This window comes from Monodon monoceros, unplaced genomic scaffold, assembly GCF_005190385.1.
Source record: "Monodon monoceros isolate NGI ecotype Baffin Bay Population unplaced genomic scaffold, NGI_Narwhal_1 Super_Scaffold_22, whole genome shotgun sequence".
Taxonomy (NCBI): Eukaryota; Metazoa; Chordata; class Mammalia; order Artiodactyla; family Monodontidae; genus Monodon; species Monodon monoceros.
Genome location: NW_021703779.1, coordinates 92,420,336 through 92,445,967, shown reverse-complemented (window position 1 = coordinate 92,445,967; position 25,632 = coordinate 92,420,336).

The window sequence follows — 25,632 nt, the reverse complement described above, 5'->3', positions numbered from 1 at the left end:
ACATTTCATAGGTTATATCATTTTTTTTCTTTGCGGTACACAGGCCTCTCACTGCTGCGGCCTCTCCCATTGCAGAGCACAGGCTCTGGATGCACAGGCTCAGCGGCCATGGCTCACGGGCCCAGCCGCTCCGCGGCATGTGGGATCTTCCTGGACCGGGGCACGAACCTGTGTCCCCTGCATTGGCAGGCAGACTCTCAACCACTGCGCCACCAGGGAAGCCCCATAGGTTATATCTTTTTCTTAAATTGAGGTAATGTTGGTTTATAACATTGTATACGTTTCATCTGTACAACATTATATTTCTACTTCTGTATACACTATATCATGCTTTCCACCAAAAGTTTAGTTTCCATCCATCACCATACAGTTGACCTTCTTTACCCATTTTGCCCTCCCCCGCCCCCCTTCCCCACTGGTTACCATTACACTGGTCTCTGTATCTATGTGCTTGCTTTTGTTTAGTTTGGCTTGCTCATTTATTATTATTATATTTTAATATATCCCACATATGAGTAAAATCATATGGTATTTGTCTTTCTCCATCTGACTTATTTCACTTAGCGTAATACCCTCAAGGTCCATCCATGTTGTCCCAAATGGCAAAATTTCATGTTTTTATGGCTGAGTAGTATTCCATTATATATATACATATACACACACCACCTCTCTTTATCCATCTGTTGATGGGCATTTAGGTTGCTTCCTTATTTGGCTACTGTAAATAATGCCGCAATGAACATAGGAATGCATATATCTTTTTGAATTAGTGTTTTTGTTTTCTTCAGGTAAATAACCAGAAGGGAATTGCTGGATTTTATGGTAGTTATATTTTTAATTTTTTGAGGAATCTCCATACTGTTTTCCAACTTAAATTCCCACCAACAGTATATGAGGGTTCTCACAGGTTATATACTGTCTTGGTTTCCCAGTGAAATTGGACGATTTTGGAAAGCACAGTGCCAAGCTTATTTCTAGCACTTGATAAACATCCATTGAATGAATGAATGAATGAAAATAGTTAACATGTATTGATTACTATGTGCCAGATACCATGTTAAACAATTTGCGTGCCTTGTCTCATTCAATCCTCACAACAAACCTATGAAGTGGGTTTTGTTAATATACTCATTTCATAAATGAGGAAAGTGAAGTTTAGAAGATGGAAGTGACTTATTCAAGGTCACACAGCCAGTAAGTGGCTGGCTGGCATTTAAACTACTACTAGTCTCAAAGGTAGCATGATTCAGAGAGGGAGAATGTTAAGGACTTTCAAGATCTACAGTTCTGAGATACCAGATGTTCTCAGATAGAGTTGGCAGGTAAAGTATGAAAAAAGTTGAGGAAACTCATTAAATTGAGTTTTAATGAAGAAAGAAGGAAATGGAAACCATCACCAAATTAGGGCCATTGATTCACTTTCTGCTGGCACTCTGCCCCCCTCTAAGCCCTTTGCCAGACACTCAGCAAGTTTCTATTAAGTGGGAAAAGTAGCCCACATTCATTCACAAAGCCAGAATTAAGCATCTCTTTGTAAAGAAGTTTTCCGTGGTTCTCAGATACTAAAACATGTACACGTGAACAGCTGTTTATGTAGAAGCTAGCACAGTGCCTGGCACATACACAATAGGCACTTAATAAATGAATCATTCATGTTATTGTTGGAGTTAATAAATAGAATGTGTATTGAGTGCCTAATATGCAGAATATTCTGGGTAATTTAATAGTTCCTGACTCACATAATCCTCACAACCATCCCTTGAATTAGATGATTTTACCGCAGTTTAACAAATGAAGAAACTAAAGCACAAAGTGGTTACAATTTCCTCAAAGCAACACTGATCTGATACCAAAACCCATGCTCTTTATAATACTCAGTACCAATAAATAACGTGTATGCTGACACAAATAAATGGACCAAAAAGGAACATGGCAACCAGTTATTACCAACACCCTAGAAAAAATGCCTATGGTTTGAATTCAACTGAAGGATGAAATTCATTCAAAGTGGTTGGTGGCCCCCTCCAGCATCTCGATCAGATTTTACAGATGATAGCAGCTTGGAGAACAGATATTCTGTCCCTCCAGGAGTCAAAGTCCACTTGAGGCTGGCCTAAGGCCCATTTCATAGCAGACCACAGGACTTTGTCCTACCCCTTTCATCAAGAACCTTCTTGCTTAATCAAAACTACAATGAGGTATCACCTCACACCTGTCAGAATGGCTGTCATGAAAAAGTCTACAAATAACAAATGCTGGAGAGGGCGTGGAGAAAAGGGAACCCTCTTGCACTGTTGGTGGGAATGTAAATTGTTACAGCCACTATGGAGAACAGTATGGAGTTTCCTTAAAAAACTAAAAATAGAGTTACCATGGGACTTCCCTGGCAGTCCAGTGGTTAAGACTCCACATTTCCACTGCAAGGGGCACTGATTCTATCCCTGGTCATGGAACTAAGATGCCACAAGCCAAGCTGTGTGGTGTGTGAAAAAAAAATAATAGAGTTACCATATGATCCTGCAATCCCACTCCTGGGGATATATCCGGAGAAAACTCTAATTCAAAAAGATACATGCACTCCTATGTTCATTGCAGCACTATTTACAATAGCCAAGACATGGAAGCAACCTAAATGTCCATCAACAGAGGAATGGATAAAGAAGATGTGTGTGTATATATATATATATATATACGGAATATCACTCTGCCATAAAAATGAATAAAATAATGCCATTTGCAGCAACATGGATGGACCTAGAGATTATCATACTAAGTGAAGTAAGTCAGAAAGAGAAAGACAAATATCATATGATATTGCTTATATGTGGAATCTTTAAAAAATGATACAAATAAACTTATTTACAAAACAGAAACAGACCCACAGACATGGAAAAGAAACTTATGGTTACCAAAGAGGAAAGGAAGGGAGGGATAAATTAGAAGGTTGGGATTAGCATATACACACTACTATATATAATATAGATAACCAACAAGGACCTACAGGGATCCATACTCAATATTTTGTAATAGTCTATAAGGGAAAATAACCTGAAAAAGAAAATATGTGTGGTGTGTGTGTGTGTGTGTGTGTGTGTGTGTGTGTGTGTGTGTAAATGAATCACTGTGCTATACACCTGAAACTAACACAACATTGTCAATCAACCATATTTCAGTTAAAATAAAATAAAATAAAAATAAAACAGAAAGAACCTTCTTGCTTGGTTACAGCCATGGGGAACAAGCCAGTGAACCAAGGAGTCTTTGGGGAAAAAGAGATTAGCAAGGTTATTCATTCATAATATAGTGCTCTGCCACAGACTGCTTGTTGACTCCTCACAATATTTATCTTCATGTTTTTCAATAGAAATAGGAACTTTGTAAATTTATTTATTTATGGCTGCGTTGGGTCTTCATTGCTGGGCGCGGGCTTTCTCTAGTTGCGGCGAGCAGGGGCTACTCTTCATTGCGGTGCGTGGGCTTCTCATTGCGGTGGTTTCTCTTGTTGCAGAGCACGGACTCTAGGCGTGCAGGCTTCAGTAGTTGTGGCTCGCAGGCTCTAGAGCACAGGCTCAGTAGTCGTGGCACAGGGGCTTAGTTGCTCCACGGCATGTGGGATCTTCCCAGACCAGGGCTTGAACCTGTGTCCCCTGCATTGGCAGGCGGATTCTTAACCACTGCGCCACCAGGGAAGTCTGTAATAGGAGACTTAACTGCATATGCTAGGCCAGGTAAAGATTTCATTTTCCAGCATCCCAGGCAGGTAGATGTGGCCGAGTTACTGGGTTCTTAGCCAATCAGACTCAAGTAGAATGGATATTTGCAATTTTTGAGTTGTGTCCTTAAAAGAGAGACGCATATATTCCATTTCTCTCCATAGGTGAGGGAGATTAAGAGGTACAAACTTCCAGCTGCAAAATAAAATGAGTCACAGGTATGAAATGTACAGTGTGGGGAATACAGTCAACAACTATGTAATATCTTTGTATGGCGGGATATTGTAACTTGACTTATCTTGGTGATTATTTTCAAATGTATAGAAATACCAAATCACTATGTTGTGTAACATAGTGTTGTAGGTCAATTACAGTTCAAAAAACAAACAAACAGGGACTTCCCTGGTGGCGCAGTGGATAAGACTCCGCTCTCCCAATGCAGGGGGCCCGAGTTCAATCCCTGGGATCATGTGAACTAGATGCCACATGCATGCTGCAACTGAGAGCTCGCATGCCACAACTAAGGAGCCCACCTGCCACAACTAAGACCCGGCGCAACCAAGTAAATAAATAAATATTAAAAACAAAAAACCCCCAAGCAAACAAACAAACAGGAAAAGGGATGAGATCTGTGGTTACAAGAGGCGGGGTTGGGGGGTGGGAAGTCAGGGGGGAGGGGGAATTGGATGAAGGCACTCAAAAGGTACAAACTTCCTGCTATAAGATAAATAAGTACTAGGGATGGAATGATAAAGATAAAGATAACAGTGCTGTATGTTATATATGAAAGATAACAGTGCTGTATGTTATATATGAAAACAGTTAAGAGGGTAAATCCTAAGAGTTCTCATCACAAGGAAATATATTTTTTCTATTTCTTTAAGTTTGTATCTATATGAGATGATAGATGCTTACTAAACTTATTGTGATGATCATTTCATGATGTATGTAAGTCAAATCATTATGCTGTACACCTTACACTTACACATTGCTGTATGTCAATTATATCTCAATAAAACTGGAAGAAAGAAAGAATGAAGTGTGCCTTTCACTGTCCATGTGCTCTGTCTCTATGAGCTGGAATGTTAACAAGGTGGGGAGAAACAAGATAGAAGGAGCCTGTGCCCTTAACATCTCCAAACCTCCATGTCAGCCCTGGACCACCTCCTTGGATTCTTAAGTGAGTGAAAAAAAAAACCTTCTGTCTTGTTTCAACTACAATATTTTGGGGTCTCTTATTGGAGAAGTTGAGCATGTAGGTAACTAATAGGAGTACTAATGTGAAGATTGTTCTGGAAGATTGGCGACTTTGGGGGTTTTGCTCTAAATGATTAGAGATAGAAGGACTTTTGTCTGTCATCTAATCCAAGGCCTTGCTATTTCAGATGGGACCCAGAGAGGAGGAAAGAACTTGTTAAAGAGTCCCCATTTAATTGGGGTTACCATCTGTTGCCTTCCAGGGAGGCTCTCCTCTTTAGTTATGTACTTGGCATTATTAGAGGCCAACAACAAATGCACTTCCTAAAAATAACAAACTCAACTTGCCCTCATTTCCAGATAGGCCAGTTTCTAAAATCAGGTCTGTTTCAGCCCCTTGAAGGCCAGCCTGCTGGTGGACTGAGGTGGACTGAGGTTCATAAAAGCAACGTATTATGAAGTGATGGGGTGAACTGTAAATTAGTGCCACTCATTTTTTAAAATAATAATGATTTTTTTCATCGCCTTTTTTCCTGGGAATCAACATAAATGCAAAACCAGATATCCAGCACTGACTTTGTAAAAGTGGGAGTTAGAAAACTTGGCAGAAGTAAACATTGAGTTGGCCAGGTTGGCAGTTGAATGACAAGCGTTTAGGGTGTACCTCAAGCAACTGTTACATGGAAAGCAGGCTCTAGATTCACTCACTTTTGTAACAGAGCATCAACCCAAACAAATATCAAGTGTCCAGAATGCTGAAAAGTCAACTAAGTAAAGGAGTCCGATTTACCTTCAGCAAGTAGGAGTGAGCACCAAAGATGGTACATGAGGACAGAGAAAGAAGATTTGAAAAAAAGATCTGGTGGCAAAATGATGTTACAAAGAGGCAACATTAGAATGATTGTTTGAGGCAGAGTAGAGTAAAGGCTCAGATCATGGCCTTTGGAGATGGGTAGACTTCAGTTCGAATCCCAGCTCTGCCACTTACTAGCTGTCTTTCCTTCACTTCTTCAAGCCTTGATCTTTTTTTTTAAACATTTTTGAAATGCCATAATGTTATTTTATTTTTTTAATTTATTTTATTGAAGTATAATTGATATACAATGTTGTGTTAGTTTCTGGTGCACAATGAAGTTATTCAGTTATACATATATATAATAGTTTGCATCTGCTAATCTCAAACTCCCAATCCATCCCTCCCACACCCCCCTTTCCCTTTGGCAACCACAAATTTGCTTTCTACATCTGTGAGTCTGTTTTGGTTTCATAGATAAGTTCATTTGTGTCCTATTTTAGATTCCACATATAAGTGATATCATATGGTATTTGTCTTTCTCTGTCTGGCTTACTTCACTTAGTATGATAATCTCTAGATCCATCCATGTTGCTGCAAATGGCATCATTTCATGCTTTTTTAGGGCTGAGTAGTATGCCATTGTATGTATATGTGTGTGTATATATGTATATATACATATATATATATACCACATCTTCTTTATCCATTCCTCTGTCGATGGACAGTTAGGTTGCTTCCATGTATTAAACCTCAATCTTCTTATCTGTGAGATACAGATAATATCCCTTGCCTCACTTGGCAATTGCAAGGATTATATATACAATAATAATGTCCAAAGCACTTAGCACAGAGGCTGGCATAGAGTAAGTGCTCAGTTAACATGCTCTGCCATTATCATGGTGTTTATACGTGATTATGACCCTGAAACCTGTTTGGCCAGAAGGAGTAGGAACCCCTAAACAAAGTCTCCTCATAGTAAGGACAGCAGTTCTTGTCTTTTACAGTATCACAGATTTAAGCAATGAAGAAAATGCAGATACCTGGGTCCTACTACCAGAGATTCTGATTCAGCGGTCTGAGGTGAAGTTGTTTTTTTTTAAAACTAGATTACCTGTTTATTAGAAAAGAATATAACTTAGGAACAGTAAGATGGAAGAGATGCAAAGGGCAAGGTATGGGGAAAGGGCGTGGAGCTTCCATGCCCTCTCAGAGAGCTCCACTCTCCCCAAATCTCCACATGTTCACCAGCCCAGAAGCCCCCAAGGCGAAGCGTTTTCTCACAAGCTTTCCACATGATTCTCGTAGATGTGTTCCAAGAACTCTACTTCGAGAAAGAGAGGCCTACGGTCTTAGAATGCCTATATAGGACCTGGGGAAAGGCTGTCAGGTGATTTCAACAGTCAAGCAGGTCTCGGCTAAGCACCGTGAGACTGACAAAATCCTACTTCACCCTCTTGCTTGGGAATGGGGGCGGGGTGAAGGTCTCCAAGCTCTGGGCTCTCTTGGTTCCATTAGGTCATCGATGTTTCAGAGTTGAAAAACTTACAGTTTAATTTCCTTCAGCTGCTTTTACCTGTTACTTTCCGAAGGCCCTCTCTCCCACTCCCGTCTCTCGGGAGACACAAGGGATTGCTGACCAGACAAAGGGGAGGCTGTTATAGCTAATGGTTCATTAAGCTGTTAAGTGAGGAGCTCCACTTAACAATTGTCTTGTTCTCATCAAAATTAAAACTGGAGAGTGGCTGATAATGGGATAAAGAAGGCATCTTCTCAGACTGGCACACACAGCCCCTGCAGTTCAAAATCCCAGGCTCCCCTGATGCCTGTCTGAACTCTTCAGCTAGGATATTTGCTCCTTTTATGTTGAAATCAGACATAAGGACAACAGACAAACTGTCCTGCTACTTTATGTAAGACCTCCCCCGCAAAAAACGATTAGCTTGCTTTTAAACACACTTGCGCGTGCACGCACACACACACACATCTTCTTTATTTGGCTAAGATAGTGAGAAAAGAATCTATAAGGCTTTAAGATTAACAAGGTTTCCTTTTTTTTTTTTTTTTTTGGCCACTTGGCTTGTGGGATCTTGGTTACCTGACCAGGGATTGAACCCAAGCCCTCGGCAGTGAAAGCATGGAGTCCTAACCACTGGACCACCAGACCACTTGTTGGGAATTCCCAACAAGATTTGCTTTGACACCATCCCACCTTACCTTTGTGATGGATACGAGGTGACAGAGACAGCAAGCATCTCATAGAGGCCATAAATGAAAAAAATGAATCTCTAATGTTAGGCAAGAGAGTTCCGGGTAGGAGGACTTTGAGAGGGCACTTGTTCCTTCTAGAAGATCTTTGTTTTCTCAACGAGGCTTTCTATACATTGTAAAATGGACCTACAGAATAAGAATGGCACCTCCATTGAGATTTACCAACCCCAAATCATCTCCCTCAGGACTTTGGTCTTCAGTAACAAGTCACTAGCTACCCCTTCCCTTCCCCAGCAAGCCCATTAAAGAAGCTGCACAGAAACCCAAAGCTTTTACTCTTTCCAGAATTCAGACTCAATTAGATGCATAGAGAACCATTGGCCTCTCTCCATCCTGTGGAAAGAGGTCAGTGGCTCACAATAGCTTATAGAACAGTTTGCTTAATTCTGATATTGTCTGAAAGTCTGCCATCCCAAGACCGCATAGATCTGGTGCTTCACACCAGCTACGATGCATTGTCTTTCCCGTGTGTGTGCCCTATCTGCTGCAGCTAGAGACCATCGTACACCTTGCTGGGCGCTCCACATTTGCTTGTTGATGATAATCACAGGTAGCAGAACACCGGCCTATGAGTGAGGAGACCTGCGTTCCTGTTTCAGCTCTGCTACCAGCATGCTGTGTAACCGTGAGCATGTCCCTTCCCTATCTGAGAATCGATTTCCTCATCTGTAAAATGAGGAAGAAGGTCTCTAAGAGTCCCTCCAGCTCTGCCATTCTCTGAATCTTAACATAAAGGCTTAATCAAATGTAAATTAGTCCTATCACATCAGCAACCCCTAGGCCGGTGGTTCCTAAATTCCAGTGTGCATCAGAATCAGCCAGGGAAGCAACTCTAGTTTTGGAAATGTATCTCACATCTGAAAATGGTGCATGTACAAGGTAATTCATTACATCCATTGATCATATTAGTTAGCAGAGGATTGGAAACAACCCAAGTGTCCATCAAAAAGTGACTGGTGAGGGAATTCCCGGGCGGTCCAGTGGTTAGGGCTCTGTGCTTTCACTGCCGAGGGCTCGGGTTGGGGAACTAAGATCCGGCAAGCAGCATGGCACTGCCAAAAAAAAAAAAGTGACTGGTGAAATAAAGTCTCCTCTTTCCATATAATGGAATAGTATACAGTTGTGAAAACTAGTAAGGAAGTACTCTGACAGTTATGGAAAGATCTTTAAGTTATATATGTACTTATTTTATTTTATTTTTTTATTGCAGTATAGTTGATTTAAATGTGTTAGTTTCTGGTGTACAGCAAAGTGATTCAGTTATATATATGAACATATATACATATTCTTTTCCAGGTTCTTTGTCGTTATAGGTTATTGTAAGATATTGAATATAGTTCCCCGTGCTATACAGTAAGACCTTGTTGTTGTTTTTTTTTGCGGTACGCGGGCCTCTCACTGTTGTGGCCTCTCCCGTTGCGGAGCACAGGCTCTGGATGCACAGGCTCAGCGGCCATGGCCCACAGGCCCAGCCGCTCCGTGGCATGTGGGATCTTCCCGGACCGGGGCACGAACCCGTGTCACCTGCACCGACAGGCGGACTCTCAATCACTGCACCACCAGGGAAGCCCAAGACCTTGTTTTTTATCTATCTATCTATCTATCTATCTATATCTATATCTATCTATATATATTTAAAGATAAAGAACAGTATGCAAAGCACTCTAACGTTTTTGGGGGGGGCAAGTGAAAAATGTATTTCCTCTTTTGCTTGATATCTGATAAAGAACCTGGGAAAGGATTCCTAAGACTTGAATAGCAGTGGTTACCTAGGTTTGTATGGCAGGTGAGGCTGGGGAAAGGTCGGAACTGGTCAGCTGAGGACAGGGATGGGAGTGACACTTTCACTCTATACATTTTTTTATATTTTTAAAGTTTTATGCCGTATGAATGTGTTGTCTGTTCAAAAATTACATAATAGAATAACAATCCACTTGAAAACTAGTTAAAAATGCTGAGCTTCATGAGTCAGAACTCCAGGGGTTCAGAACCTGCATTTTTAGCTAGTTCCCCCCTGTAGATTCTGATGTAAGTGGTGAGTGAAATATACTTTAAAAAACACTGGGCTAAACACTTTGCAGAACAGGAAGGACAGCAAAGATGCCTGCAGTGTAAGTAAGGGCCTCCTCGTTAACGATTTCTCTACCAAGCAGGCCCACATCACGATGAAATTCTAAGACTTCCAGGTCCATACCTTACCTTTCTACTTTCCTACATCTTCCAGTGACGTGACCAAGCCTTCTTTGGGAAATCCAGATATTTCTTGACAACGGAGAATATCAGGTCTCTGGCACTTTTGTTTGTGTGGCTTTTCTCTTTCAGGCTGGCAGGACTTGCTCATCTGGAGGAATAAGGGTTGTTGGTAAAGAGAAAATCCCCTCCAAAAGATGAGATCAAAGCGTGATTTCACTTGCCCTGTCCTTCTGTTGCCAGCAGCAGTAGGGCAACCCCTGCTTCCTAGTGAGGAGACCTGCTTGTGGATTTTGAGTCAGGGTGTGGGCAATACGTAGATTTTGCCTGGAATTGATTTACACTGATACTTTGTCTGAGCCAAATCGATGTGCTTTTAAAAATAATGTTCAGCAACATTTATTGCTCGTGTGTGTTAAGCACTTGCCATGTTATCTTATTGATTTTTTCAACCTTGCTCTATTTCACAGATATGGAAGCCAAGGCTGGAGTAAGTGAAGTGAGTAGCCACAGGCTACACAGCTAATAGGCAGCATGGTTGAGATGTACATTCAGGCAGTCTGCTGCTAGAGTGTGCTCCTAACCACTTGACTATACGGCCTCTCTTTGCTGGTGGGAGGAGGGTCATCCCTACTCAAAGACAAGGCTCAGTCACCCAATAAGAAGTTTCTGCAACTCTGTCCCAAGAGCTCAGGGAATGTCCATAGGCCGCCTTTGACTCCCAGTCCAGATCCCTCTTGCGCTGGTCTGCCGTGCCTGGTTTTCTCACTAACGTTGAAGAGCCCAGATTCTCTCCCTTTGGTCTGCCCGTGGGATTGGCACTTCAGTTGGACTGTCTGATGGGATTTAATGTTCAGCTTTTCCCTTGATCACTGGCTTTCAGATCACCTCTGGCTCCAAGCTCTGATGCCCCCAGGCGGGTCTAACCTGAAGCTCAACACTGGTTCCCAGCCCAGGCCCCCAGCATGGATGTAGAATCCTGGCATCCTGCTTGTCCTACCAGGAAGAGAAGAACAGACTTTCTTGGTCTCTCTCAGACTGTTCTATCTTAACTAGATGCTTCTGCTGACCCCTCACCCTCAGTCACATGCAGCAAGGTCTCCCAAGCCTTGTCAACAAGTTGACTTCCTCCAGCACACCACAAAGAAGTCAAGCCACCGGCAATGACTTATTGGTGGCCCAGCATTGTACCTTAGAGCTATAATTTCATCTGAGGGCATTTGCTGCCCCTCCTACTAACAACTGGCATACAGCCCAGGCAGTGTGGAGACAGGAAGAGGAAATATCATCTCATACAACAACCATATAGTTCATGCACTTCTTGTTTTCTCAGGATTGGGGACAAATTTGCACCCAACCAATCATTTGTTATCGCCTTGTTCTAGGGTGGGGTGCATTCGAAGATAGTTGGCTGCAGTGGGGGAGAGGTGGAGTGTTTGGACACGTGATAGAGTAAAACAAACTGGTTCAGCCTCAGGGTGCTCTGAAAGCTTTAATCAATGGTGTTAACTAGTCCCCGGTAGGGTGACAATAACTACACCAGCTCACTTTTGGAGAACGCGAGCTTGGTTCTGTTAGCCATGGTGAGAGCCAAATGATGCTGTGCTAATTTGTCCTTTTTAGCATGTCCTTGTCATCAACCAAGTCCTAGGGGCTACGTGGAGTAAGACCACTTTATCTCCTTTTGCTGCTTTGACCGCATCCTTCCCCTTCTCAAAACCATTCAGCAGTTCTCTCATCGGAACACCAGAAAAACTAGGTCCCACCCATGGTCCATTAACACGGCGTAGATAGCCTGGGTTTGGGAGCCTGAAAGCCTGAGTTTTGAATCCTAGCCCGGCTACCTACAACCTGTTTAATTTGGGGCAAGGTACTGAACCTCTCTGGTTCCCAGTGTTTTCCTTTGTAAAATGAGAATAAGAATGCCTCCTATCTTACCGGGTTGTTATGAGGAATAAATGAGTTAATATTCGTAAAGTGCTTGGAACGGCGTCTGACTATAGTAAATGCCATGTAAACGTTTGTTAAATAAATAAATAATAAGTATATCCATCCATTAAACAGATATCTGTCGAGTATCCACGAGCTAGCCAGGGATTGGCAAATTTTGCTGTGGAGGGCCACATACTAAATATGTTTTTAGGCTTTGCAGGCCACGAGATCCCTTGCAACTGCTTGACTCTGCCATTTTAATGTGAAAGAAGTCGTAGATAGTATGTAAATGAGATGGTGTGGCTGTGTGCCAATTTCAATTTATTAAAAAAACAACAACAGACTTTGGACTAGATTTGGCCCACAGGCCATAGGTTGGTGACCCTATGCTAGGGAATGGGGATCCAATGGTATGCAAAACAGACCCACTCGATCATTCAGTCTAGCGTGGGAGACAGATATGAATGAAATAATTATGCACTGTGTCAATTATGATAAGTATGGGAAAGGAGTAGGGATGGGAGTAGGGGTAACGCACTCTGGAGGATCAGCCAAAGTTTCTGAGGAAGTAGCTTCCAACAGAGATCAAGGTCAGACTTAAAACAGGTGAATGGGGGTGTGTGGAGGGGCATGTGTGAGATGCCCTCCATCGACATCACCCTCAAAGACTAAGGATGTCCTAAACACCTTAAATATCTCCATCGTTACCCTTCATTGAGTCTATGGAGAAATAATTGAGATTTGTATTCAGTCCTTTCCTAAAGTTGTTTTTAACTTCGGCATGTCTTATGTATTGTGAGAACAGCAGAACTGTTAAAAGCACAGACTATTGCCAGGCTCCTTGGTCCTACACAGTACTTGTGTAATCTTGGGCACGTTTCTTAACTTCTTTTTTTCTTTTTTTTTTGTGGTACGCGGGCCTCTCACTGTTGTGGCCTCTCCCGTTGCGGAGCACAGGCTCCGGACGCGCAGGCTCAGCGGCCACGGCTCACGGGCCCGTGTCCCCTGCATCGGCAGGTGGACTCCCAACCACTGCACCACCAGGGAAGCCCTCTTAACTTCTTTGTGCTGGAGTTTCCTCCATCTTTCAGATGAGGATGACAATGTTGGTAGTATCCACCTCATGGGGTAGTTATGAGGATTAAATGAGCCAATGTACGTAACCTACTTGGAATAGTGTCTGGCTCATAGTAAGTGTGAATATGTGTTAGCTCTTGCTGTTGTGGTCGATTATGTGTTTGATACTCTGTAGGGTTCACTAGGGCTTCCTTTTCTTCCTGCTAACATTGCCCCCTTGCTACTCTGAGGAGTACCACTCCACTAAATTCTCTTATTTCAGGATTTAGTTAATTAGCCAATAAGACAATGACTAACATGTGTTGGGCACTTATGTTCCAGAGTTGGCGCTAAACCGTTTATGTACAAATCTCACTTAATTCTCAAATTCAAAGTTTTAATAGCCCATTTAAATTGAGGAAACTGAGGCTCAGAGAAGTTAAGTGATGAGACAGAATATGCAAATGGACAATGACCATAGCGTATATAAAAATAAAAGTCAGAGGGCTTCCCTGGTGGCGCAGTGGTTGAGAGTCTGCCTGCCGATTCAGGGGACACGGGTTCGTGCCCCGGTCCGGGAAGATCCCACATGCCGCGGAGCCGCTGGGCCCGTGAGCCGTGGCCGCTGAGCCTGCGCGTCCGGAGCCTGTGCTCCGCAACGGGAGAGGCCACAACGGTGAGAGGCCCGCATATCGCAAAAAAAAAAAAAAGTCTGACCCACAACCTGCAGCAAATGCCTAGGAAACCACCTCCTTTTCTACAATAACCAGCCCACGAAGGCAGCCTGCTATGTCAGACTCGCACGAAGTCGGATTGCTACCTCTGGTAACAGTCCAGGAAGCCAAACACCGACCCCTGTAACAATCAGCCCCAAACGGCCAGGACCTGATTAGTGATTGACAGCTCCCCTTAGTTTTGTCCCAGCTTCCAACTTGGGACCAACCAAAGAAAGCCAAATATGCCCCTCTAGTCAATCGCATAGGATGCCCTTCTTCTAGTTAGCCTGCCTACAGTGTTCCTATGCCAACAGCCTCCAATCAGGGCATACCCAAAGCCTTTCCTTTTTCCACTATGAAACTTTCCCACTCCTCTGCCTGCCTTTGAGTGTCTACCTAATCCTAGGTGACAGTGACTGATTCTTTTGTTGTAACAAGCTCAGAATAAGTAGCCTTTGCTTGCTCTTACTTGGTTGGTCTTCATTTTGTCACACTGACACCCTAAGGGTCACAAAGCTAATAAGTGGCAGAGCTAGGATTCACACCCTGGTCTATCAGTCTGCAGAGTCCCAAGTCCTTAACTTCTATATTATACTGTCTTCCCACACTTGCTTTTGGGATGTTCTTGAATTAAACTTTTTGATGGCATCCTCTTCACCTTTTCCCACTGAAAAGAGGTAATCTGTTTAGGATTCCCTTATGCAACAGCCCCTGCCTCCAAGAAAATTGGAGGTTCCCTCTCTGTACCTTCTCTAGCTCACTGCGCAGTCGGAGGTGCAACCTACATATAATAATTACAGGGCTGACAGCACCCAGTGTAATACGTGGTGTTTTCTCAGGGCTGGCGCTGTGAGTAGGTAGTGTAATCAAGACAAAGATATAATAGTTGTTGAGTTCTTATGATGTACCAAGCACTGTGCTAAATACTTTATATACATTAATTATCTCATTTAATCCTCAGAACAACTCTAGCAAGCAAATAATGCTATAATGCCCATGGTGGGGACGATGAATCAGAAGCAGAGAGAGCTCCAGCAGTATTGCTGTGGCTTCAGGGGATGGAGAAAACTTCTTCGCTCCCCATAACACTTCTGGGTAGCTCCTACCTGAATTCCCATTATTAACAACGATTGGTTTTATCAAAATGCAAATCTCCCTGGAAGAGGTAATACAGTCAGCCTTCCCAACCCTTTACACTTCACTTGGAATGAACATATCACAGTCCCATTTCTGATTTCTGACAGCTGGCTTTGACAGGCAGTAAAATGGAGAGAGCAAGGACGTACTCAGTGAGGTGACAGACTTTGGGACATTTACTATCATATAATGCAATCAAGGGCCAGAGAGCTGGTCTTAGCTTCTGTTTCATTTCTTCTACCCTTCCTGACTAAGAACACCATCAGAACTTCCCATTCCTGTTCTCCAAGCTTTCTTTAAGCTCTGGACCAGGCCATTCCTTCCCTTTGATATCTTTTTCTGCTTCATGAAAATCAGGTTATAAAACCTTTCCCTTAAAGCTCCTTTATATCATCACTTCCTCCAAGCAGCCTTCTTTGATTAAGATTAGATCTGTTTTCCTGAGGAACCAGAGCAAACTATTGACAAAGTTTCCAGTTCAGCCTGACCATTCTGTGTTTATCATCCAAGGACCACTGCCTGTTCCAATCTGTGTATTAATGAACTTTCACAAAGCCCACAAGCTGATTGGATAGACCTGATTTTTTAAAAATAAATTTATTTATTTTATTTATTTACTTTCAGCTGCATTGGGTCTTCATTGCTGTGCACAGGCCCTCTCCAGCTGTAGAGAGCAGGAGCCACTCCCCGTTGCAGGTCACGGGCCTCTCACTGCCCTGGCCTCTCTTGCTGCGGAGCACGGGCTCTAGGCACGCGGGCTTCAGCAGTTGCAGCACGCGGGCTCAGTCGTTGTGGCTTGTGGGCTCTAGAGTGCAGGCTCAGCAGTTGTGGCGAACGGGCTTAGTTGCTCCACGGCACGTGGGATCCTCCCAGACCAGGGCTTGAACCCGTGTCCCCTGCATTGGCAGGCGGATTCTCAACCACTGCGCCACCAGGGAAGCCCCCTGATTTTTTTTTTTTGAACTTGATTTACAATGTTGTATTAGTTTCTGGTGTACAGCAAAGTGATTCAGTTATACATACATACATATTCTTTTTCATATACTTTTCCATTATGGCTTATTACAAGATATTGTATATAGTTCCCTGTGCTATACAGTAGGTCCTTGCTGTTTATCCATTTTATATATAGTAGTTTGTATTTGCTAATCCCAAACTCCTAGTTTATCCCTCCCCAACCTTCCCCTTTGGTAACCATAAGTTTGTTTTCTATGTCTGTGAGTCTGTTTCTGTTTTGTAAATAAGTTCATCTGTGTCATATTTTAGATTCCGCATATAAGTGATATCATATGGTATTTGTGGATAGAACTGGTTTTAATATAATCTGGTTGTCCCATGTAGTCAGAGTGTAAATCACCGCCCTCACACTGAGGGCTGACTGTCTTCAGCCCTCAGTCCATTCCGTCTCCATTCCTCTTTTTAGGAAGTTTCCAAATTGGTGATTCAGAGAAATCGGCTATCACCCACTCAAAGCAATGGAAAGGAGAGAGAAAAACTGACAAATCAATATTCTGTGTCCACTATTAGCTAAGCTTTTGATCTATGGTCCAGAAATCATGCCTGAATTGGTGTTTTCTTAACAGCTGCCTTCCCCGTGTTGCTGCCTAAACTAGCTGAGGGAGACAGAGAGAGAGAGACAGAGACAGAGACAGAGAGACAGAGAGAGATGGAGAGAGAGAGAGAGAGAGAGAGAGGAGGCCGGAAAGAGAGGAAAGCGAAGAGAAGAGATGTCTAAAGAAAGTCTGCCTGTATGTCCCATTCTGCACCACCCTCAGCCCAAACCCCATCCCCTAAGTGAGAATGGGACTAGATAGTTGAAGGAGGCTCTGCGTTGGAAGGGAGCAGGTGGTTGGTTCTCCCAGTTCAGCCTGAGATTTAGGGACATTCTTGTAGACCACATACCCTCTGTTACATGTGCATAAGAACACCATTTCCAACAATGCTTTCTCACCTTGACTTTAACCTCCACCCACACAAATACACATGCAGACTTCCACAGTTCTCGGGCTCTGTGTACCAAGTAGAGGTGGCTGAGCCTAGGAAGAGCATTTAAGTCTGCTTGTCCACATTCCTGCCCAGCCAGTACTGGCTTCCCTTCAGCAGTGTGTGTGTGCGTGTGCGTGTTGGTATGTGTGTACCGGGGTGGTCGGTGGAGGGAAGGCAGGAGAAGAGAAGAGGAGGAGGAAGGAAGAAGCATCCCCCACTGGTTTAGGACCAGCTCCAAGAGTGGTCTAAGCCAGGGGTCTGCAAACGTTTTCTATACGTGACCAGATAGTAAATATTTTTGGTTTTGTGAGCCATAGAGCTTCTGTCAGCTCTCCAACTCTGCCATTGTAACGTGAGCGCAGCCATAGACAATATGTAAATGAATGAGCAAGGATATGTTCCAATAAAACTTTACTTAGAAAAACAGGTGGTGAGCTGGATTTGGCCTTTGGGCTGTAGTTTGCAGACTCCTGATCTAAACTAATGCGAACGCTGGAGATCATGAATGGACAACCATTGCCTAAGCCTCTGTTGAGTTGAGTGTCTTGCAGTTTCACAGGTCAACACCTCTGGTTACTATCCAGACACGGAAGTGGAAATCACGCTGGAGATGGATGCAGGGGATTAGGTCTAGTGTGGCCTGACCTCGAGACATATTCTGGTAGTGCTGTTTTATTTATTTATTTACTTTTAATTTTTTTTGCGGGGGGGGCTGTGCCTCCTGGCTTGCAGGATCTTAGTTCCCCCACCAGGGATTGAATCCAGGCCCTCGACGGTGAAAGCACAGAGTCCTAACCCCTGGACCGCCAGGGAATTCCCTGGTAGTGCTGTTTTATTTTTATTTTTTAAATTTTTATTTAATTTAATTTTTATTTATTTGTTTATTTTTGGCTGTGTTGGGTCTTCGTTGCTGCGCACCGGCTTTCTCTAGTTGCAGCGAGCAGGGGCTACTCTTCGTTGTGTTGCGCAGACTTCTCATTGTGGTGGCTTCTCTTGTTGTGGAGCATGGGCTCTAGGTGCGCAGGCTTCAGTAGCTGTGGCACACGGGCTCAGTAGATGTGGCACACGGGCTTAGTTGCTCTGCGGCACGTGAGATCTTCCCGGACCAGAGCTCGAACCCGTAACCCCTGCATTGACAGGCAGACTTTTAACCACTGCGTCACCAGGGAAGTCCCGGTAGTGCGGTCTTAAAACAGGAATCCTGATAGGAGCTTACTTTCTTTCTATTTCTTCTACTTCCTGAAAGTGTAATGTGCTTTTTGTTTGGGGAGGGGAGTAGAAGAAAGGAGGATGATGGGGAGGTTTTCAGTGACTTGAGGGTCTGATGAACTGGATTCCACTTAACTGAGGTCTGTCTGCCTCCCAATTAGCAGCAGCTCAAGCTTGCTCTCCAGTCAGGGCTTAACACTACCAGGGCCGGTGGACTTGCCCATCCGTGTTCGAGTTTCACAAGTGGCTTGATCATAACTCTTGCAGGCCTAGAATATCCCTGGATCTCCATGCCCCTGGGTGGACTCTGTGACATGATGGCAGTGCACTGTGCCCCAGAAGGTTTGAATGTGCTCAAGACCTGGTATGGCAAATAAGCCATGCCAGCTGATTGGTAGGTAGCTGCTGTCTTTTGAGGGGGATTTTGAGGCTACATCTGCAGAAAATGGGAAGGTGAGTCTGCTTGATTAATGAGGGCTGCTGTGGGCATGGGAGGAGCAAGGGGAAACATAAGGGCACCAGCTCTGCTGCAGGTCTGGAGAACTGAAAACGGTATCTAGAAATGCAGACTATTTGCTGAGTCCTATCTGTTAGTGCCTGGATGGCTGGTGAGAAACATTCCTTCAAACATCTGAGTGAATCAAGTGACTCATTGGGAAGATGGCCCGGTTAAGGCCTATATTTGTGGCCATTATCACCCACCATGCTGTCGTCTCCTGTAGTATAGTCTAGAGCACATGCCTGCTCAGGGTGTCCTGTAAGGAGGGTTGGGTTCCCTTTACTGTGGATCATCTGTATTCATTGTGCCGGCACTGAAGGGTGCAGACAGAGATGGGGAAGAGAGAGTCTTAATCACTAAGGTTAAGACTGACATGCAAATTAGCATCTAAACCATAAAGCAGATTGAAATACATCTTAGAAGAACAGATTAAGGAAAATGCTGTTGGAGCACAGAGGAATGAAATGAGCTTTAACCCATAGGAGATGGGATTGGGGCCTCAGAGACAGAGGGCATGGAAGTCCCTTTGGAGGAGTTAGCCTATGAACCAGGCCTTGAAGCTGAAGTCAATTTTAAGGTGTGGAGAAGATGTTGAGGAACTGCTTTCTTAAAGGTCTCCTGTCTGTGGTCCAGTGGTTCTCAATCTTATTTACACCCCAGCCTCCCTGAGGAATATGATGTGTCCCATCCATTCACCTGTCGAAATTTTCGAGCACCTCCAGCATGCCAGGTTGTGAGCCAGAGGCTGTGGTGGTGTGGCTTAGCCTCCCTCCTAAGGGACCATGCTTCTCAGTGGGAGAATCTCCACTCCAGTCTCCTATTCTGCCAACCCACCCTTCCCACTGCAACCACAGTCTGCCTGCTTGCTTTAGTTTCAATTTTTTTAGCATTTTATTTATTTTTAATAAGAAATACATGAAATGATCAAAAAAATGCAAGAGAGTATAAATAAAAAGGAAGTTTTTTCCCCCCAAACCCTGTCTTGTCTAACCACTGTTAACTGTTCCTTATGTACTCTGCAGGAGAGAGTCCAGATAAACACAAGCAAATAGGCAAAGACTTTTACAAATGGTGGCATATCATACACATTGTTCAGCATCTTGCTTTTTTCACAGAACTATGCATCTTGAAGATGCTTTCCATAAGCACATAAACGACTAGCCATTTTATAGCTGCATACTATTCCTTTGTATCGATCGCTGTGAATTATTTAACCCACCTCCTATTGACAGATATCTAGGTTTTCTGCAACCTTTTTTTTTTTCGCAATCTTTTGCTAATGAATGCTCTTTACACATGTGGGAGTATGTCTGTAAGATAAATTCTTAAAAGTGGAATGGCTCCATCAAATGCTGTGGGCATCTGTAACTTTTATACATATCACCAAATTGCCCTCCATAGAGATATTGCAATCTACACACTCACCAGCACAGTGTATTGTCACACTTTTTCATATCCCTCAATCTGGTAGATGAAAAATGAGATCTCATTGCAATATTAAATTGCATTTCTCTTATTATAGCGACATTGGGAAACTTTTCATATGTTTAAGAGCCATTTGTGTTTCCTTTTCTGTAAACTGTTCACATCCATTGCCCATTTTTCTATTTGCTTAGTGGTCTTTTCTTTTCTTTTTAAATTATATTTTATTGAAATATAGTTGATGTACAATATTACATAAGTTACAGTTACAATATTATATATGTACAATATTTTTAAAATTTATTTCAATTTCCTATAATATTATATTTATTCTTTTTATACAGCATGTTCTTATTAGTTACCTACTTTATACATATTAGTGTATATATGTCAATCCCAGTCTCCCAATTCATCCCACCATCAACCCCCCCACCCCACTTTCCCCACCTGGCATCCACACGTCTCTTCACCACATCTGTGTCTCCAGCTCTGCCCTGCAAACTGGTTCACCTGCACCATTTTTCTAAATTCCACATATATGTGTTAATACGATATTTGTTTTTCCCTTTCTGACTTACTTCACTCTGTATGACAGTCTCTAAGACCATCCACGTCTCTACAAATGACCCAATTTCTTTCCTTTTTATGGCTGAGTAGTATTCCATTGTATATATGCACCACATCTTCTTTATCCATTCGTCTGTCGATGGGCATTTAGGTTGCTCCCATGTCCTGGCTATTGTAAATAGTGCTGCAATGTACACTGGGGTGCATGTGTCGCTTTGAACTGTGGTTTTCTCTGGGTATATGCCCAGTAGTGGGACTGCTGGGTCATATGGTAGTTTTAGTTTTTTAAGGAGCCTCCATATTGTTCTCCACAGTGGCTGTACCAATTTATATTCTCACCAACAGTGCAAGAGGGTTCCCTTTTCTCCACACCCTCTCCAGCATTTATTGTTTCTAGATATTTTGATGATGGCGATTCTAACCTGTGAGAGGTGATACCTCATAGTAGTTTTGATTTGCATTTCTCTAATGATTAGTGATGTTGAACATCCTTTCATGTGTTTGTTGGCAATCTGTGTATCTTCTTTGGAGAAATATCTATTAATGTCTTCTGCCCATTTTTGGATTGGGTTGTTTGTTTTTTTGCTATTAAGCTGCATGAGCTGCTTGTAAATTTTGGAGATTAATCCTTTGTCAGTTGCTTCATTAGCAAATATTTTCTCCCATTCTGGGGGTTGTCCTTTCGTCTTGTTTATGGTTTCCTTTGCTGTGCAAAAGCTTTGAAGTTTCATTAGGTCCCATTTGTTTATTTTTGTTTTTATTTCCATTTCTCTAGGAGGTGGGTCAAAAAGGATCTTGCTGTGATTTATGTCATAGAGTGTTCTGCCAGTGTTTTCCTCTAAGAGTTTGATAGTGTCTGGCCTTACATTTAGGTCTTTAATCCATTTTGAGTTTATTTTTGTGTATGGTGTTAGGGAGTGTTCTAGTTTCATTCTTTTACATGTAGCTGTCCACTTTTCCCAGCACCCCTTATTGAAGAGGCTATCTTTTCTCCATTGTATATTCTTGTCTCCTTTATCAAAAATCAGGTGACCATATGTGCATGGGTTTATCTCTGGGCTTTCTATCCTGTTCCATTGAACTATATTTCTGTTTCTGTGCCGGTACCATACTGTCTTGCTTACTGTAGCTTTGTAGTATAGTCTGAAGTCCAGGAGCCTAATTCCTCCAGCTCCGTTTTTGTTTTTCAAGATTGCTTTGACTATTTGGGGTCTTTTGTGTCTCTGTGCAAATTTTAAGATTTTTTGTTCTAGCTCTGTAAAAAATGCCATTGGTAATTTGATAGGGGTTGCACTGAATATGTAGATTGCTTTGGGTAATATAGTCATTTTCATAATATTGATTCTTCCAATCCAAGAATATGGTATATCTCTCCATCTGTTTGTGTTATCTTTGATTTCTTTCATCAGTGTCTTAGAGTTTTCTGATTATAGGTCTTTAACCTGCTTAGGTCAGTTTATTCCTAGGTATTTTATTCTTTTTGTTGCAATGGTGAATGGGATTGTTTGCTTAATTTCTCTTTCTGATCTTTCATTGTTAGTGTATAGGAATGCAAGAGACTTCTGTGCATTAATATTGTATCCTCCTACTTTACCAAATTCATTGATTAGCTCTAGTCATTTTCTGGTGACATCTTTACAGTTATCTATGTATAGTATCACGTCATCTTCAAACAGTGACAGTTTTACTTCTTTTCCAATTTGTATTCCTTTTATTTCTTTTTCTTCTCGGATTGCCATGGCTAGGACTTCCAAATCTATGTTAAATAATAGTGGCGAGGATGGACATCCTTGTCTTGTTCCTGATCTTAGAGGAAATGCTTTCAGTTTTTCGCCATTGAGAATCATGTTTGCTGTGGGTTTGTTGTATATGGCCTTTATTATGTTGAGGTAGGTTCTCTCTATACACACTTTCTGCAGAGTTATTATCATAAATGGGTGTTGAATTCTGTCCAAAGCTTTTTCTACATCTATTGAGATGATCATATGGTTTTTATTCTTCAATTTGTTGATATGGTGTATCACATTGATTGATTTGTGTATATTGAAGAATCCTTGCATCCCTGGAATAAATCCCACTTGATCATGGTGTATGATCCTTTTAATGTGTTGTTGGATTCTGTTTCCTAGTATTTTGTTGAGAACTTTTGCATCTATATTCATCAGTGATATCGGTCTGCAATGTTCTTTTTTTGTAGTATCTTTGTCTGGTTTTGGTATCAGGGTGCTGGTGGCCTCATAGAATGAGTTGGGAGTGTTCCTTCCTCTGCCATATCTTGGAAGAGTTTGAGAAGGATGGGTGTTAGCTCTTCTCTTAATGTTTGATAGAATTCACCTGTGAAGCCATCTGGTCCTGGGCTTTTGTTTGTTGGAAGATTTTTAATCACAGTTTCAATTTCATTACTTATGATTGGTCTGTTCATATTTTCTATTTCTTCCTGGTTCATTCTTGGAAGGTTATACCTTTCTAAGAATTTGTCCTTTTCTACCAGGTTGTCCATTTTATTGGCATAGAGTTGCTTGTAGTACTCTCTTATAATGCTTTGCATTTCTGCCGTGTCCATTGTAACTTCTCCTTTTTCATTTCAATTTTAATGATTTGAGTCCTCTCCCTCTTTTTTTTGATGAGTCTTGCTTAGGGTTTATCAATGTTGTTTATCTTCTCAAAGAACCAGCTTTTGGTGTTTTTGATCTTTGCTATTGTTTTCTTTGTTTCTATTTCATTTATTTCTGCTCTGATCTTTATGATTTCTCTCCTTCTACTAACTCTGGGCTTTGTTTGCTCTTCTTTCTCTAGTTCCTTTAGGTGTAAGGTTAGATAATTTATTTGAGATTTTTCTTGTTTCTTGAGGTAGGATTGTATTGCTATAAACTTCCCTCTTAGAACTGCTTTTGCTGCATCCCATAAGTTTTGGATCGCTGTGTTTTCATTGTCATTTGTCCCCAGGTATTTCCTGATTTCCTCTTCGATTTCTTCAGTGATCTCTTGGTTATTTAATAGCGTATTGTTTAGCCTCCACGTGTTTGTGTTTGTTTGTTTGTTTGTTTTTTGCGGCACACGGGCCTCTCACTGTTGTGGCCTCTCCCGTTGCGGAGCACAGGGTCCGGACGCACAGGCTCAGCGGCCATGGCTCACAGGCCTAGCCGCTCTGTGGCATGTGGGATCTTCCCAGACCGGGACACGAACCCGCATCCCCTGCATCAGCAGGCGGACTCTCAACCACTACACCACCAGGGAAGCCTGTGTTTGTGGGGGTTTTTTTCCTGTAATTTATTTCTAATCTCATAGCATTGTGTTCAGAAAAGATGCTTGATATCATTTCAATTTTCTTAAATTTAATGAGGCTTGATCTGTGACCCAAGATGTGATCTATCTTGGAGAATGTTCCATGTGCACTTGAGAAGAAAGTGTAATCTGCTGTTGTCAGATGGAATGTCCTATAAATATCAATTAAATGTATCTGGTCTATTGTGTCATTTAAAGCTTGTGTTTCCTTATTAATTTTCTGTTGGGATGATCTGTCCATTGGTGTAAGTGAGGTGTTAAAATCTCCCACTATTATTGTGTTATTGTCGATTTCTTCTTTTATAGCTGTTAGCATTTGCCTTATGCATTGAGGTGCTCCTATGTTGGGTGCATATATATATTTATAACTGTTATATCTTCTTTTTGGATCGATGCCTTGATCATTATGTAGTGTCCTTTCTTGTCTCTTGTAACATTCTTTGTTTTAAAGTCTATTTTATCTGACATGAGTATTGCTACTCCAGCTTTCTTTTGATTTCCATTTGCATGGAATATCTTTTTCCATCCCCCACTTTCAGTCTGTATGTGTCTCTAGGTCTGAAGTGGGTCTCTTGTAGACAGCATATATATGGGTCTTGTTTTTGTATCCATTCAGCAAGCCTGTTTCTTTTGCTTGGAGCATTTAATCCATTCACATTTAAGGTAATTATCGGTATGTATGTTCCTATTACCATTTTCTTAATTGTTTTGGGTTTGTTTTTGTAGGTCCTTTCCTTCTCTTGTGTTTCCCACTTAGAGACGTTCCTTTGCATTTGTTGTAGAGCTGGTTTGGTGGTGCTGAGCTCTCTTAGCTTTTGCTTGTCTGTAAAGCTTTTGATTTTTCCATTGAATGAGATCCTTGTCAGGTAGAGTAATCTTGGTTGTAGGTTATTCCCTTTCATCACTTTAAATATATCATGCCACTCCATTCTGGCTTGTAGAGTTTCTGCTGAGAAATCAGCTGTTAACCTTCTGGGAGTTCTCATGTATGTTATTTGTCATTTTTCCCTTGTTGCTTTTAATAATTTGTCTTTAATTTTTGTCAATTTGATTATTATGTGTATCGGTGTGTTTCTCCTCTGGTTTATCCTGCCTGGGACTCTCTGTGCTTCCTGGACTTGGGTGACTATTTCTTTTCCCATGTTAGGGAATTTTTCGAGTATTATCTCTTCCAACTTTTTCTCGGGTACTTTCTCTCTCTCTTCTCCTTCTGAGACCCCTATAATGCAAATGCTGGTGCATTTAATGTTGTCCCAGAGGTCTCTTAGGCTGTCTTCATTTCTTTTCATTTTTCTTCTTTATTCTGTTCCATGGTAGTGAATTCCACCCTTCTGTCTTCCAGGTCACTTATCCAGGTTCTTATTCCAGGTTCTTCTGCCTCAGTTATTCTGCTACTGATTCCTTGTAGTGTATTTTTCATTTCAGTTATTGTATTGGTCATCTCTGTTTCTTTGTTCTTTAATTCTTCTAGGTGTTTGTTCTTTAATTCTTCTAGGTCTTTGTTAAACATTTAATGCATCTTCTTGATCTTTGTCTCCATTCGTTTTCTGAGATCCTGGATCATCTTCACTATCATTATTCTGAATTCTTTTTCTGGAAGGTTGCCTATCTATACTTCATTTAGTTGTTTTTCTGGGGTTTTATCTTGTTCCTTCATCT